The sequence below is a fragment of the Mirounga angustirostris genome, unplaced genomic scaffold (assembly GCF_029215605.1).
Source record: "Mirounga angustirostris isolate CCGP_5_RB_7025 unplaced genomic scaffold, mMirAng1.0.hap1 SCAF_14, whole genome shotgun sequence".
Classification (NCBI taxonomy): domain Eukaryota; kingdom Metazoa; phylum Chordata; class Mammalia; order Carnivora; family Phocidae; genus Mirounga; species Mirounga angustirostris.
This window is the reverse complement of record NW_026991722.1, coordinates 29,984,498-30,001,660: the sequence shown is the minus strand read 5'-3', so window position 1 is coordinate 30,001,660 and position 17,163 is coordinate 29,984,498. Positions and strand designations below refer to the sequence as shown.

The following is a 17,163-nucleotide window of genomic DNA, read 5'->3' as shown; positions in this document are numbered from 1 at the left end:
GAATTTAGAGGATGTTTGGAATACAGATAAACGTAAAGAGTCTCCAGGATAATTCTATCAAGTGGCTCCTCATCAAATTCCATTGATTAGAAGTTTCTTACTTTGAAGGCACTTAATGGCTCTGGGGCAACATATTTTCCAATTCTTTTGGTCACAGTTTGTCTCCAGTTGCTCACTGAAGCCAAAATCAGCATGCTACTTACCAGTAGTTGGTCCTAAGAATAACCCAAGTTCCTTGAATGAGAGCAGCTCTGCTGCCTAATTGCAGAATTGATTTCTAATGGAGAAGTTTGGTTCCCCAAACTCCATCTGTTTCTGAATTTCAAATGAAATGCAACACACTTATTTTCCAGGGCTTTTAAAGATTCTTAGGCATCAGAATAGGTTTAACAGAAAATAAGTTCACCAGGATTCTTGAACCAAAAAACAAAGCTGGATTCTTTTCTTCCCTACTTGATTAAAAACAAAACGAATGAGACACTAGACAGTGACCTAAGACATGGCCCTTCACTTAAAGGATTTTTTAATCTTACAGAGGAAACTGGCCTAATTTTGATAAACTATGAAGTATATAAGGGCTACTGGCTTTTCCCAAGTGATTTTCTACAGTATTCTGTTTACCATACTCAGGATCCATAGTCACACCAGCCAAATTCATGTCCGTATTTCTGGATAAATTTTCTTCCCCTTATTATATGTTCCCAACGTGGCAACCTGGGCCATCAAGCATAAAAATAGGATCTACAAGGAAACATCAAGCTTCGTCCTTTAAAAGCCTTGATTTAGTTTCAAGAACCCAGTTTTCTATTTCCTTTGGAAACTGCTTAAAAACATCAAGTTGAACAAAAATCCAAATGGCTGCAGTAGTGCCTCAGTGAAGCTCGATTTTAAAGTAATTTTCTTCTATAGCAAAGTTACCTTTATTAACATTAAAATGACATTAGCATAATATGCATGGACGTTAACTTTTCATTTCTCTTTCACAAACCTCCCCTCCTCAGCCTTTTGTTTCAGGAACCTGGTACTGCCCTGAAAAGGACTAACTGGGCTGGCAGCACAGATCATTCCTGTCCCAACCAGCTAGATCTTGTATTTCCCTATAAAACCCAGCCCTTTCCTCCTGGCAGGTTCACAGTTTTTGAAGGCCAGAGCCTGCTGCAGCCTCCTTTGCCCCACAAAGCAATAAAGCTATTGTTCCTCTTTATCCCAAACTGTGTCTTCCTGTTCTATTTTGGCTCCTAAGCACAGAGGTTGATTTTTGACAACTGTCCTCTGATTCCTGTCTCCTTGTAGATTTCCTGATTTTATACGATGCTCCAAACACACCCAGAGTCGCTCACACTATCCCCTCCATAAGAATACAGAAAAAACCTTAGCATAATCTTGCTATATTCCTGAAGAAAAAAAAAAAAAATCAAATCAAGGGAAAAGTTTTTCTAATACCTTTGGTTTTATCATCAAAATTACCTACTCCTAGAAGGTTTATGATGATAGGCATTATCACCCACTTGTTTTTAACAAACTCAGTTGTTAGAAGTTACATGTGTAAATACACCTCTCAGTGAAATTAACAATTTATTGGGAGAAGCCCTCCTGTATTATCTTCCTCCGCTTATCCTTTTGCCTGAGCAAAACCAGTTGCTTTTCATTCTTAAACTTAATTGAGAAGTACTTTTATGACACATTAGTGACATTTTCTCTTAACAAATCAGGTATCTCTTGCCTCTGCTACTAAGTTGCAAATTTCTTAAATGCAGGAAACATTTTTGAAACTTGTTCCAATCTGTCATAGCTACTAGCACTGTTGGAGCATGAGCAGTGTTCGGTACCTAATAATTCACTGTTGAATGAAACAGTTTTGAGACCTGAATGATAGAGCACAAATAGTAAAAAAAAAAAAACAAAAACAAAAAACTAATCCATTTTAAGAATGCAAGGAGAGTGATTCAGAGACAATATTTGTCTGATTCTACATATCCCACTTATGCTGGAATGGGAAATATACAGGCCATATGCCCAAATATTTCATTCACTTTTTTGGACTACTTATTCTTAACTGGGTCCCTCCAAGATATAGATGTACAGGAGTTTTAGCAAGTGGTATGGGCTGACCCTATTATTCTTGCTAATTTGATCATTCATAGAGATGTCAACTGGATGCAATATTGTTTTTAATTTATATCTAAATCTTTTCCTAATGGACAAATATACTGAATGTGACTCAAGGAAAAAAAAAACTGCAAACAAATATCTTAACATTTAGAATTAGGGAAAATAAACTTTATGCTAAATGTTATAAAATATATAAAGGGGAAAAAAAGAGGGTGGCAAACAAACTCATACTATGGCATTTTTTTTTTTTTTTAAGATTTTAATTATTTATCTGACAGAGAGACACAGCGAGAGAGGGAACACAAGCAGGGGTAGCGGGAGAGGGAAAAGCAGGCTTCCCACTGAGCAGGGAGCCCAATGCAGGGCTCAATCCCAGGACCCTGGGATCATGACCTGAGCCGAAGGCAGACGCTTAACAACTGAGCCACCCAGGCGCCCCAGCATTTTTTTTTAATGTTATGTTAATCACCATACATTACATCATTAGTTTTTGATGTAGTGTTCCATGATTCATTGCTTGCGTATAACACCCAGTGCTCCATTCAGTATGTGCCCTCTTTGATACCCATCACCAGGCTAACCCATCCTCCCACCCCTGTCCCCTCTAGAACCCTCAGTTTGTTTCTCAAAGTCCATAGTCTCTCATGGTTCATCTCCCCCTCCAATTTCCCCCCCTTCATTTTTCCCTTCCTGTTTTTTTTTTTTTTTTTAACATATAATGTATTATTTGTTTCAGAGGTACAGGTCTGTGATTCAACAGTCTTACACAATTCACAGTGCTCACCATAGTGAATACCCTCCCCAGTGTCTATCACCCAGCCACCCTATCCCTCCCAGCCCCCATGACTCCAGCAACCCTCAGTTTGCTTCCTGAGATTAAGAATTCCTCATCTCAGTGAGATCATATGATACATGTCTTTCTGACTGACTTATTTCGCTCAACATAATACCCTTCAGTTCCATCCACGTCGTTGCAAATGGCAAGATTTCATTCCTTTTGATGGCTACATAATATTCCAGTGTGGTGTGTGTGTGTGTGTGTGTGTGTGTGTGTGTGTGTGTGTACACCACATCTTTATCCATTCATCTGTTGATGGACATGTGGGCTCTTTCCCTAGTTTGGCTATTGTGGACTTTGCTGCTATCATAGTACTATGGCATTCTTTTTCCTTAGATTCTTCCTTGGTTTTACCATGTTGAGTTTTTGATTCATTGTTCTTGTCAGTTTCCTGTACTGGTAGTTTTCAACTAAGATTCTTTTAATCAAAATATCATTAGTACTGTCAAAAAAGTGATACACTAATAGCAAGCATTACCAGTCATGAACAGTTTAATACTATCCACAGAAAAGGCTTTTAGAGGAGGCAATGTAGCCACATCACTGCAGGATTTCCAAACGACTCATGGGCATAGCATGAGGTTCACTCTAATGGTGGCAGTTAAAAGCCACATAACCTTGGATAAGCCAATTACCTTTTCTGAACACTAAGACATGTGATCTCTAAACTGCCTTTAATTTTAAATGTTCACAATTACAGTCATTTACATAGGTATTAAGAATAAACATTCAGGAATTAACTAGAGATTCTACTAAGGACTACTCTTTGTGCAAGTTCTGTTTGCACAGGAGCTCAGCAGTAATTATAGGATGCAAACCTCCACATTGTCCACCACAAAAGCAGGATACTAAAGGAAATGCTTTGAATGATGAGGTCATTGAATGACAGCCTCCTTTTCAGCTATTTTTATCAAAAGTATACTTTCAAGAGCCTTGGTAGTCATTTTACTTAGTACATTTAGGCTAAGTATATATCAATTTTTTTTTTTAATTTGGCAGGTTTGGATTTGAAATTGCCAAGTTTCAGCTAAAAATATAAATGATAAATATAAATCTTAATGTTCCACATATCACATTGGTGAGTAATAAGATGCTTAAAACATGGTTTAATAGGGAACACTCACTGCTTATGAGAGAAAGCTAAAGAGGTGATATGATTAAAGACAGTGATAAAATTTAATGTCTTTCCTCATTTCTGAGTCTAGATTCTTTTTTAAATATGTGCAAAAATAAAAGTGCTCTTCAAGACCAGGGACTATAGTGATTTTGTTTCTTTTGTCCTTATAAAATGATTAATCCAGTGTTGTAAACCTCTGGATGCCCAATTAGTGTTAAGAATGAGATATGTACATAGATATATACAGACAGTCTCATCATTGCATTTCACATATACTGAATTACTAAGGAGTTTGTGATGTGCCTCTGTATCTTTTATAGATTTTTATATAATTCATGGTCTAGCTGTTTTCCCCCATGTCAATAGAAATTTATATTTAGAACAACTTTTAAAAATGGTCATCTTGTAGAAGCTTTTTATATATTTTCTCTTTAGTAGAAAATCCAAAATGTAATTTATAATTTTGAAGTTTAATGTTATTTATGAATATCATTGCACCTGGCCATAGAAATGCTTGCCTTTACATCAAGTGATCCCAGATTTATATGCCTCTAAAATACTACATTTCATCTTTTGTTTTAAAATAATTTTCTCTTGCTTCTAAATTATAGGTTGTTAGTTTTTCTTTTTTAACTATAAAAATATTTACTTTCAGAAACCCACTTCTGAAATTTTGCTTCTAAAAGTACTGGAGGAAAAAAAAGCAACCAGCATGTATTATATCTGCCTCCAACAACAAATAGATGGAGACTGAGAACTGAGAATCTCCTACATCATGAGAAAGTTCTGAAAGAATACAGGAAATTTATTCCATGGACTTTTTTTTTTTTTTTGACATTTGGTTTGGCTATTACAAGTTGTTTTGTTTCTGATTTATGATTTTATTTGCATAGGGGTTTGCTTTCCTGGCTTGCATATTGACATCACAAGTGGGTTGTTGTTTTGTTTTGTTTTTCTCACCATGATTAAGTACACTCCTTAATCCTCCACCCCCATTTCCTCCATCCCTCCACCCACCTCCCCAAGAAGTGGTTTTGTCATCACCTTTTAGAGCCATTTTACTGGAGAAGGAAGCTAATAGTTTATAGTTTGGATGAATATATAAATTATCATTCAAACAGAGCATTTTTGAGGGAAGGGCAATGCTAAAAAAGAATTAACAAGCAACCGATTCATCTATACCTGCTACCAACTAGGAATGTCCTTGGAAAATTAGGATTCATGGCTTTCCCATTTGTAGTAATGCTAATAGTGAATTGTTTTCAAGTGTCTCAGACCCAACACAATCAATCACCATGACATGGGCCTGTTTTCCCAAAATCAAAATCTATGATTGAGCTGTATCAATTCAGGACATAAGTCTGAAAAATTAATAAAGGGAAACTCCACTAAAGTGCAGTCAGGAAGCTAAAAGGGGGAGCCATATCACCAATGTCAATTACAGGTAGAATTGTCAATTCTAGACCCCAACAGAAGAATCAACAGGAAAGAATCATCAATTATAAGCCTCAACAGGGAAGATGGACACTGAATCTTCTACAAGAAATCAACTACCACTGCAACTCAATGACAAACCATCATCTCCCTGAACTCTTGCTTTTTTCCAATCAACTTGCATTCAAAAAAAATCTCTCAGCTTCATCCTTCTCCATAAAAACAACATTCCTCTCCTTTGTTGGACTTGTCTATGGTTTTGCCATAACTTGCATGTCCTGACTTGCAATTCTCTTTCCTGAATAAACTCATTTCTGATGGTAAAATAAGTTTTTTATTTTTAATGTTAACATTATTTAATGATCAGAGGTGGGACCCAGAGATGACCCCTAATAACTGAACCTAGTTAGCAAACAGGTTCTGGTACCCACAGAGCTGATTGAACTCATTCCTTCCTGCCAACCCTGCAGTTTGAAGTTAAGTTTTCTCCTGGATTTTGAGCTCCACTCTGTGCATTTTGAGCTCTCCAGGCTTTACTCAGCATCTGTTTTAAGGCTTTACCCTTTCTGAGAATACACCTTTTGCCTTTGGTCTCCTATTTGGGACTGGACTATTCCTGTTGGAAATGGCCTTTGGTTCAATTCCATTGGAACTGAGCTGTTCCTGTTGAAACTATGTTGTTTAGGACTTTTTTTCCCCTCTAGAGGAAAACCTCTAAGTTTTTGAGAGAGATTCTCAAGCAGACTCCCCATTGAGCATGGAGCCTAATGCAGGGCTTGATCCCACAACCATGACCATGAGATCATGACCTGAGCCTAAACCAAGATTCAGATGCTTAACTGACTGAGCCACCCAGGTAGCCCCTGATATGCATTTCTAACTAAATGGACAAACCCAACCAAAAGTAAATTAGAACATCAATGACTATTATGGGGACTTTTTGATCTCCCCAAACCTACTTTTCTCAAAACTGAGTCAGACAGCATGGTTATAAATTGTCAGTAAATGTAATGTATATTTTGACTGGCATTTTGAAACATCATCAGGAGTCTCAAATTGCCTCTGTGCAAAATTCAATTGCTAGACTAATGGAGGCAAGCAAACAAAGAATGACAGAGGCTCTGAGGCTTTTTCCTTCCCCATCTTGTCTCAGGACACATGGCAGCCACCTTATGCTGAGGTCACACCTTTCATGGCATCATCCTCCCCATCTGCACTGGGTCCACCTCCTCTATACCTCAGTTTCCCTATTTTAATTATCTCACCAAACTTCCCTTTTCCTCATCTCTCCACTGTCTCCTTCCTCTGCAACCAATTTAAACTGACCCCTTCAAGTTAAGTCTTCAGATGATTCTAATCAACCCCAAATTTATTCTGTTCCCTGGACTAAAGGGGACTTGTGATCCACACAGTTTCCTGAAGTGACTCAGGAGCCTCTCATACATTTGCTGAAGAATTTGGTATAATTATTCAAACTTACCAACCTGGTTTCTTAGATTTACATCTAAGTTGGCCAAACACTGGATGAGACTAGTCTGACAGGAACATTTTGAAAGGGATTTAGAGAAACTGATCCCTAACTTTTGGCAAAATTCTAGAACACTCACTGGATAGATATCTCCACAGAGCAATTACGGTGGTCTTTCCTAAGACTGTTGATTGAAATAAAATTCAGACTTGTACACAAAAGCCCGATGAACCTGTTTATTACTATTACAATCCACTCCAAATTATCTTTAAAATGCTGATCTTTCTTTAGATGTTGAATTCACCTGAGTAGTTTTAACTTTATTAATGAGCTGAACCGTGATCTCTTTTAGTTAAAAAGGATCAGGATGGAATGGAAAACTATGTCCACTCCAGATTTAGTTTAGCAAAACAGCACACTTGCATCCTAGATAAGTCACCTAAAAGACCTCTAAAAGTCATAATTCTCAACTTTGGCAAAAGAGGACGCCTACACACAATCAAAACCTCCTAGCTTCTGCTGTTATTGCCAGGAGCCAGGATGTTGGAAAAAAGACTTAACCATCTTAAGTGCTTCATGCCCCTTCAGCCCTCTAGCCAGACTTTCTTATGTCCTCCTGATTCTTTTTTTTTTTTTTAAGATTTTATTTGCGAGACTACCTCACACCAGTCAGAATGGCTAAAATTAACAAGTCAGGAAACAACAGATGTTGGCGGGGATGCAGAGAAAGGGGAACCCTCTTACACTGTTGGTGGGAATGCAAGCTGGTGCAACCACTCTGGAAAACAGCATGGAAGTTCCTCAAAAAGTTGAAAATAGAGCTACCATACGATCCAGCAATTGCACTACTGGGCATTTACCCCAAAGATACAAATGTAGGTATCAGAAGGGGTATGTGCACCCCGATGTTTATAGCAGCAATGTCCACAATAGCCAAACTGTGGAAAGAGCCAAGATGTCCATCGACAGATGAATGGATAAAGAAGAGGTGGTATATATATACAATGGAATATTATGCAGCCATCAAAAGGAATGAGATCTTGCCATTTGCAACAACATGGATAGAACTGGAAGGTGTTATGCTGAGCGAAATAAGTCAATCAGAGAAAGACATGTATCATATGACCTCACTGATATGAGGAATTCTTAATCTCAGGAAACAAACTGAGGGTTGCTTGAGTAGGGGGTGGGTGGGAGGGATGGGGTGTCTGGGTGATAGACATTGGGGAGGGTATGTGCTATGGTGAGCACTGTGAATTGTGCAAGACTGTTGAATCACAAATCTGTACCTCTGAAACGAATAATGCAATATATATTAAGAAAAAAAAAAGAAGATAGTAGGAGGGGAAGAATGAAGGGGGCAAAATCGGAGGGGAAGACGAACCATGAGAGACTATGGACTCTGAAAAACAAACAGGGTTGTAGAGGGGAGGAGGGTGGGAGGATGGGTTAGCCTGGTGATGGGTATTAAAGAGGGCATGTCCTGCATGGAATATGGGGTGTTATGCACGAACAATGAATCATGGAACACTACATCAAAAACTAATGATGTAATGTATGGTGATTAACATAACAAGTAAAAAAATATTTTATTTGTGAGAGAGAGAGAGAGAGAGAGCGTGCACGAGCAGGGGGAGGGGCAGAGGGAGAAGCAGACTCCCTGATGAGCAGGGAGCCTGATGTGGGGCTCAATCCCAGGACCTTGGGATCATGACTTGAGCTGAAGGCAGACACCTAACCAACTGATTCTCAATCAGGGGGTTCTAAGGAATTACAGGGGCTCTTCCCAATCCTCCCTCTTAATTTGTTCCAAGAAACCACTCTCCAGGAATGGATCTCTGTCCTTATTGACACCAGAGCTACAATCTCAGTGCTCAACCCCACTGTTATCAAGTAGCCCCTGCCTCAGAGTACTAAAACAGTTTAAATCATAGGGGGTCTCTAGTAAATCTCAACAGGTTCCTGTCTCTGAACCTATTCCCATCATCAAGGCCCTTTGAGAGATACACACTCTTTTGTCCTTATTTCCTCTACCCCTAATTCATTCAGGGGTTAGAGACTTCTTAGAAAAATATGCCAGAATTCCTTTCTCTCAAAATGGGGGAAAGAATTCTAGAATTTGACAATAGCTATCAAAATAGCCAACCAGGTGAATTAAATGAACTTTCAACATCTTTTACTTGCTCAGTCTGACAGTACTGTAGCTGAGTTAGGGATACTGATCATTTGTCCTTATGGGATCAGCTACCATCCTCTATATGGACCAGATCTTTAACTGGTATTGACAGAATCCATAGAGTGCCTTCCATCAAGATTCAGATAGATCCCTCAAAACCTCTTCCCAGAATAAATAAATAACCTATAAAGAAAGAAACCCTTCAAGGCATCAAGCCCATAATAGATTACAAGGCTCAGGACTTCATTATGTCCTGTACTCATGGCTGCAATACCACTCTTACCTGTGAGAAAACCCAACAGCCAAGGATGGAGGTTTGTCCAGGACCTCTGAGAAATAAGTAACATTGTTATCCCTTGACACCCTGTTGCTCCTAACTCCCATTTGTTATCAGAATCCATTTCTACTGAAAGAAAATTTTTCATATAATTGATTTATACAGTGCATTTTAGTATTCTAGTTGATAAAGATAGTATCCCTTTGCTTTCATTTGGGAAGAATGGGAATACACCTGGACAGTAATGCCTCAGGGTTTCACAGAGTCTCCTTTTCAGAAACCTTAAAAGCAGATTTGGAGGATATTGAGTTTTCTGCAGAATCTATTTTGTTATAGTAAATAGATTATTTGATTCTCTCTGCTGTCCTTCTGAAACCTCTTCAAAGAAAGGCAGCGTCTACCTATTAAAAATTTGGCCTTAAAGAGACACGGGTTCCTGCAAAAAAAAAAAAAAAATTAGTTTGCTCAAACTCAGGTTCAATGCTTAAGGTGCCTGATCTCAGAACAAGGACTACATTTGGACCAGGTTGGCTTCATAGCATCCTGAACTTCCCAAAACCTAAAACTAAGTGCAAATTAATGAGGTTTTCTTGGAGTGGTTAGCTGTCAAAATTGGATTCCAGGCTTCTCTCTTATGGCTCAACCTCTGTCTGCTGTAGTAAAAGAAATGACATATCTGATCCTATGATATGGAAAGATCAGGAAGACAGCTTTTGGGACTTCAAAGAAAAGCCTAATAAAGCTCCCTCAAACATCTTAATTATCAACTGTCCCTTTTCCCCTTGTATGTGAAGAAAGGCAATGCTTTGGAGTACTCACCCAAGAACATGTAGACTGTCATTCACCCATAGAATATTGTAGCACAGGGCTATCCCCCTTGCCTCAGAGCCATTCCTGACACTACCCTTTTATTTAAGGTCACTGAAGAAATAATCATGGGATTCCCTTTAACCAGCCTTGTATTTTCACCAAGGGTAAAACCATAAACATTTATACCGATAGTCACTATGCCTTTGGGATAGCTCAGAACTTTGGAATGCTAGGAAGCATTAACCTTTTCTTACCTACAGTGGGGATAAAATTAAAGATGGCTCCTCTATCCGAAATTTACTAGATGCCATACTTTTGCTGGCTGCTCTATTAAGGGTTCTGGGCATTCCAGACTCAACTATCTGGAGACCAAAGGAAACCATCTCACTGGTTTATTTCCACCGAAAACATGCACTCAAGGAAACTAATAGCCAAACCTCTGTTGTGGTTCAAAAGGATGTTCTCCCAAATGATAACTTGGAAAAATTGACAAGAAATACCCAACAATTGGCCCCAGAGAAGGAATAACAATACTGGCAATCTAGTAATTGTAACTCAATAAAAAGAGAACTCTGGTTTGGACCTAACAATTTGGCCCTATGAGAAATTTTAAAATTCTTACTACTTACCACTATACCATTGGCATTAAGCCATTAGCTTACTGACAATAATAGCATTCTTGAACCAATATTGGTGGGAAAATATTAATAAGGCCACAAAAAATCCCTACCTCACTTGTCCCATCTGTTTAAATTATAATCAAGGAAATCCTGTTCACACAAATGGGTTTCATACAGTTTCCCCCATCTCATGGATATTAATATGTTTTAGTAATGGCTTTCATGGTCTCTCCCCCCACCCCCCCCCCCAGTGGACTGAAATTTTCCCTTGTAGACAGGCCACTGCTTCTTCTGTGGCTAAAATTCTTTTAGAAAAGATGAATCCTACCAGAGGAGTCCCTCTTAAACTCTATAGTGATCAGGGAACCCATTTTACTGGTCAGGTGCTTCAACAAGTCTGTGCTGTTTGGCTGGTTTTACAACACTTTCATTGTGCATATTGTCCTCAATCCTCAGACACAAATGCACTATGGCACTACCAAGACTCAAATGGTAATATCTGTAGACCTCCCTAAATATCTTGGCCAAAAGCATTGCCATTGATCCATCTAAATCTCAGGTTCACTCTGAAACTCAGACTCTCACCCTTTGAGATAGTCACAAGATGTCCAATGTACTTGACGCCCAATTCCTTTGACACACAGTTAATAAAAGCAGATATGCTTAAACATTGTAAAGGTCTGATCGCTTCTGTGAAGAATAACCAACCACATTTTAGCTGAGCAACCTTTTCACAGTGCACTCCTGGGAGAGGACTTTAAACACCACACCTTGCAACCTGGAGATCTTGTCCATTGAAAAGACACCTCCAGGATGATTCTTTCGAACCTCATGAGAAGGGCCTTTATTATGTATTGCTAACTGATCCTTTCCTGCCAAACTCCAAGGAATAGATTCTTGGATTCTTGTGACCCATCTAAAGAAAGCACCAAACTCTGACTAGACCTACATACCATCTGGTGAAAGTAAAGATGTCCCAGAATTAAAGCAGCAGACAACATCTAATGAGACCACTTTCCCAGGATATCCAAACCAGGCCAGTCTACCTTTTCCTCACTGTTTGCTTCTACTACCTGTTTTGTGGAAAGAAAATGCCCTTGTTCACATTTCCCAAGTCCTTGAGAAAGGGGGAATCTTTTTTTTCCCTAGTTATAGCCTTTCAGAAACCGCATCATGACCCTGTGACAACATAATTTTTCACTCGCTTTTTCTGAAGGGTTAGAAGGCTCAGAATTTACAAGTCTTTCATCTGAACTATTATCTGACTGGATTTTTAATCCAAATTTACAAATTTATAGGCTGTATTATTGGTTAATATTTGTTTCTAACACTTTTTGAGATACTAATATATCCTTGAATTTTTGCTATTTTTGTAAAAACTTCATTAGTTATTGTTTCACTGTTTATACCTGCATTCTGTCTTCCCAAATGCACTTGGTTGATTCTTTCAGTGTACCCTTGTAGTAGTTACTATTTTGCTTTTAGTGCCTGCTTTACTCTGGGACTTCCAGGAGACATACATGACTCTAGGCTTGCCTCCATAAGAACTCTTCTCCCCTAAGTTGGAATAAGTGCCAATAAATATTTTCAGTTGGCTACCTTCAGATCCCAGTTTAGAACCATCAGACAATTTGGAATTGTTTTATTACTTCTGTTCTGTATAATTAAGTTTTGTATTTTGTTGCCTGTCAAACTTTTATAAAAATGATATACCCAATAAGATGATCTTCAATGTTTATGATCTTAATAAATATGGACTATAGATGAGAAGTACCTGAACGTTTTCCCTCCTCACCGCCCTTGTCACCCAAACATGGCCATAAGTGGTTTCCAACTGCTTATATAAGCATTTACCTTGGTGTGTAGAACATGACAACCAGAAAAGATCCTTCCTGGCACTGAGGGACAAAACCACTAATGTGGTAGAAAACCTGCCTTTTGATCAGTGATGCTTCCAGAGAAAGATCTTGATCAAAAGGGGGGGAATGTAAAAATTAAGGAGAAACCTCACTTAAGTAGAGCCAGGAGGCTAGAAGGGGGACCCATACCACTCAATATCAGTTACAGGAAGAACTGTCAATTATACAGCCCGACACAAGTATCAATAGGACAGAATTATCAATTACAGACCTCAACTATATATATATTGAATCTATAAGAAATTGACTACCCCTGCAACTCAGCCAATGAGAAACTATCATCACCCTGAACTCTTGCTTTTTAACAAAGGACTTTCATTCAAAACACCCCACCCAACTTCCTCCTTCTCTATAAAATAACATTTGTTTATTGGGCTTGCCTATGAGTCAGCAGTAGTGAGGAGGAGGACACGAGAGGGGGTATTAGAAGGACAGCAGAAATCTCTAGACTTCCTTAGTGCCAGGTTGGCTGACCACAGAGTTGGTTAGGGGCTAAACAAAATACAAGATTGCAATGACATTTCCCATTGCTTCAGAATATATTAATATAGGAGGTAGCCAGGTATTGGGGGAATGCATCAGTCTAGGAAATTGTAGTGACTGGATATATTAGCATACCAAAAAAATATAATTTGAAGTGTTTGGAGAACAATTACTTTTATTATTTCTAATAAGGAAGAGGGAGATTCAATACATTTATAATTAAATTGAATTTTGTTAGTTTCACTCAAATCCATGTAAAAATTATTTTTTAAGCCCTTCTTCTATTTTTGACTGATTTTTTTTTTTATCTAGGCTAGAACCAAAAATAATTTAGGCATCTGAGATAACCCACTACCACAATTTCTACACTTCTGCTATACTGCTTATCCTAATTTGCTGCACATTTAGTATTCTCCCATTGCCCTAAACCTCAAGCATTTTAAGAAGAGGCCCAATTTTATTCTATTCTATCTTTTTAAGATTTTATTTATTTTAGAGACAGAGAAAAAGAGAGCATGCATGTGGGGGAGGGGCAGAGGGAGACAGAGGAGAGTGAAACTGTCAAGCAGATCCCCCCTCAGCTGACATTGAGTCAGACACTCAACCAACTGCATTTTCTTGTTGTAGGACAGTACTTCATAGATACTAAGGGATTAGAAATGAAGTAAGAAACAGCTTGAGTAAGAGTATAGACAGACTTTGGTAATAGCTGGCTCAGTAGCTTGCTGTTGTTTTAGTTAAACCATTTAACCTCCATAAGACTTAAATTTTCTATTTATAAAATGAGTAATAGAATTTTTTTCAGGGGATCTGAGACCAATAGTTAGAAACTATAAGGATGAAAAATTAATCTCATTGTAAGAAAATCCTTACAAATACTTCAAGTTTCCTAAAATCTCTATTTGTTTCTAGAAGCAGAGTACCTAATCAATTGAAGTGGTCAAACACAGGCTTAAAGAGCATTTGGCAGGAGCACTGAGCATTGAAAAGAGAATTTAAACAATGGAAGAATGGTTAAAGTCCTTTCCAACAGGGCATTTGGTGAGCGCCGACAATTCTTCCATGGCGTTACTGTAGCGCTGCAAGGCTTTGAGCATCGCACAAACACAAACACTTGGGTACCAGTATTGCCTCCAAGGGGTGATTTCTTTGTATACCATTTTACTCAAATTCTAGGTGGCAACAATAACTTTTCTATCTACTTCCTGGATTTGTTGTAAGGATAATAAATTTCAACAAATGTTGAACAGGAATAGTTACAAAAGAAAACAAACTATTATTAAATGTGTTTCAATAGTGTTCTCTACTGTCCCCTACTGTGACATAAGTCTTCTTGACTCAACTGTATAGATCATCTCTTGCATGTGAGAGTTTAATAATTTGGAAGCCAACAAGTCACCATCTTTTGAGCCTGATGCATTCCTGACTATGTTTGGCTGCAATTGAAGCTCGCTCAGAAAAATAAGGGTACACACATGTAATAATTGTATAAGTTGTTTATTTACAAGTTTTTCATTGATTCTAGAGCAAAGAATCACAGAATTAGAAAGCACTTGAGTCAACGTATGCAGATTTCACTCTTATCACTTACCATTTCATCTACAAACAGGTGATAGTATTCTTTAGGCACACTGAACTAATGAATGCTTCTTTAATATGCTGCATTGGTCAGCTATTGCCATGATAATGCTACATGACAAATCTACTCAAATTTAGGAGCTTGAAGCAACTAGTGTTCATGGTTTTTCTACTTCACCCGTCTGTGGGGTGGCTGGAGCACATGTGCTTCAGGCTATGAGTTGGCTGGGCTTTGCTCTAGTCTTTGATTTGAGTTCAGGTCTGTTCCATGTGTTTCCCTCCTTCTCCTGAGACCAAGGGTTACCTGCCTCATCTTTGTGCATAGCAGTGCCTCTTAAGATCTTGATTCAGAACTAGCAGGTTGAGTCATCTGCCTACATTTCTTTTTTTTTTTTTCTTTTTTTTTTTTTTTTTTTATCTTTTTTTTTTTTTCATCTGCCTACATTTCATTGACATGGCCAACCCTACACCAATGGGGAGGAGAAACATCCAGATATCTGTGGTTACATTAGTACCAAATGTGACCAGGTAAGTGCTCATACATACTTGTAGACTGCATGGCTATTAGAAATACAGAGGATTTCACCTTCTACCAAAGCATAATTCTAGAGGACTATTTTGGTTTTAGTATTTCAGTTGTTACAAATATCTTACTATATTGAGTGAAATTTAACGTAATCTTCTTCCAATTAGGCTTAAAGTTCCCCTGAAAAGAAGTATATTTTCCCTTGCATAACACAGCTCTTTCAAGCAACTGAAATAATTTCTCCATTCCAAATAGCCCCCATGGCTTCAGCCCTCCTCCCCCACCATAAGCCCATTATCCAAATGTCCCTCGAAACAAATGAGTTTAATATATGAATTTCAAATAGTCTTAATATATCTCATAAATATAGAAAGAAACCATGTATTTCCAGTGGCTTATACCAATAAGCCAGTTAATGCAGTTTTTTTAATAGTTACATCAAATAGATGAAATAATAAACATTTCAACATATACATTAAGTACAAAAGGAAAACAATGTAATGAAGGTCTGTGTACCTATGACCTAGGTTTTCAACTGTTAACATTCTCCTTCATTTAATCAGAACTTTATGAAACATGAATCATTACATATATAGTTGAAGTCCAATTTGTATCTCTCCCCTTCCTGCTGGAGAAGTAGCCACTAGCTTAAACATATTCCAAAAATTCATCACATCTTAAGCCACAAGGAGAAATTATATATATCAAATAATCTCCTATAGACATTTTTTTGCAATTAGATTAAAAATCAATACAAAGGATAAAAACTTATGTGAAAAGAATACCTGCTTACATACTGACTGCAGCATTCTATTTAAGTTAAATGTGTTCTCAAATCTACAGTTGTACTACCTTTTGATGTAGCACTTACTGACAGAGGTGCATTAAAGTTTCCCACTATACAGGCTTTTAGATTTATGCTTTTTAGATTTATACATTTGTCTTGAATATTACAGACCAGAATTTATCTTTGATTTTTTTCCTTTTGCAATCTGACATTTTAACACCTTAATAATGCTTTTTGCAATAAAATCTATTTTGTCTGATTTTAATACAGATGTACCCACTTTAGGTTTGGTTACCTTTTGACTATTTTTTTCCCCAATCATTCTTTGATTTGCTAACTCTCTGTATTCTATGTCTCTTTTAAACCAAAGAAGTACAGGTTAGTTTTGTTCTTTTATTCAATATAATGCCAACAATTTACTTGACTATTCTGGGAGAGAGAATATTTCCATTTCCATTTATTTTGATTACTGATAGATTTATTGTGTTTCCTGTTTCTTCTTTCTTTTCAACTTCAAAGTGTGTTCATTTTTTATTTTCCCTTTCCCCTCTGCTAGTTTTTAAGTTATATTTCTAAGACTTTTTTTTTTTTTAACAACAGTTTTAGGTTTACAATCAAGAGATGTTTTATGTCTGGCATTTGATATGTTTATATTTTAACATGATTATATTTAAAGTATGAAATGAAATAAAATTTCCATCCTCCTCCCAAATACAGCAAGGCTTTTAAAGGTTTTTACTCTGACTCCTTTTGCCCATTTTACTTATAACTGCCACATAGTATTTTGGTCCTATATTTTTATATACACCAACAATGTTCTCCTCCTCCTAGTCTTCCTTCTCCTTGTTCCTATCTATACATTTGTAAATTAATGTACTAGATTACACTACATCTTGGTAGTGTAGATGTTAAATAAAAGTAACTAACTAACTGTCTCTAGCCTTGGTTCCATGAGCATATATGCTAAGTAGACTTTCCTTTTTTATGTCACTAATTTTTTTTTTTAAATAAAAGCTAT

The 17,163-nt window shown here is 37.4% G+C and overlaps 1 protein-coding gene across 2 annotated transcripts in view; it reads right to left on the bottom strand.

Annotated features, from left to right (window-relative positions):
- Positions 1-17,163, bottom strand: part of RIT2 (Ras like without CAAX 2) — a 390,343-nt gene that overhangs the window by 239,113 nt on the left and 134,067 nt on the right. The window lies entirely within an intron of this gene.